The 992-nt window shown below is 33.6% G+C and overlaps 1 non-coding gene across 1 annotated transcript; it reads left to right on the top strand.

Annotated features, from left to right (window-relative positions):
* The first annotated feature begins 526 nt into the window (after positions 1–526).
* Positions 527–633, top strand: LOC132533232 (U6 spliceosomal RNA). The gene has a single exon (XR_009545135.1). It is a non-coding gene; the product is annotated as a U6 spliceosomal RNA (small nuclear RNA).
* Positions 634–992: the final 359 nt, after the last annotated feature.

Genomic DNA, 992 nt, shown 5'->3' with positions numbered 1-992 from the left:
TCCTCGCACTTCGAGCTACAGTTTGAAGGTGGGTCATGTGAGTGGCAATGCGTATGCCCTTCCTAGTAAGCTATATCTATGCCCAAGAGCTATAGATTAACATATAAGTTGCAACAGGGGCATATTTACTTCTATTAACTCTGATCAAAATATTCTAATGCAACATCTCTCTTTCATTTTAAAGCTAACAAGTCTCACACATGTGCAGATTCACCACTCTGGGCCACCTTCTTCATTCAGATATAAAGACAAAGAGAGGGAGACAAAAAAAAAGGGGGGGCGGGGGCAAGATACCAAAACAGTGAGCTTCCATTATTGTCACAGTACCTCCCAACTAGGACTGGAATTCAAGACAAGCTTATCTACGCATATGACAGTGTAGGCACTCAGCCCAGTGAGTTATTTCTATGACCCTTAATATCTATATTCTCATATATGAAACTGTGTCAATTTGACATAGATTCAACATAGAAAATGTATGAGTTTAATATAGGACTTTAGAAACATGTTTTTAAAAATATTAAAAGTGTTCATTTTGGCAATACATATTCCAAAATTAAAATGACACTGAGAATATTAATATAGTCCCTGGAAAAGAATGACACGCTCATTTGAGAAGTGTCTTGTATTTTCACAGGAGTGAAAAGAAACAATAAATACAAGGACTACAAAAATATTTTTTAAAAGACATGACTGATATGAAAATCAAATTGAAGCTGCATCTGTTTAGCTAACACTATTAATGATCAACATATATGTTTCAGATAAATAGATAATTTATCTTTAGCTTTATCCCAATAATATCAGTAACCATTACAGAATGAACAAATTCTAATGAGACTCTGAAAAATAAATGTTTGTTTTCTGTACATCACTACAGAGCCCCCAAGTGATCAGGGTGATATAAATAATATCACCTGAAGTAAAACAAATGAAGACAATAATTCAAAATCCATTGTGACATAAGATACCATTCAATAATTTGGAAAATT

Source organism: Erinaceus europaeus, chromosome 15 (assembly GCF_950295315.1).
Source record: "Erinaceus europaeus chromosome 15, mEriEur2.1, whole genome shotgun sequence".
Taxonomy (NCBI): Eukaryota; Metazoa; Chordata; class Mammalia; order Eulipotyphla; family Erinaceidae; genus Erinaceus; species Erinaceus europaeus.
The sequence above is the reverse complement of the archived record's forward strand: the minus strand, read 5'-3'. Positions and strand labels throughout refer to the sequence as shown.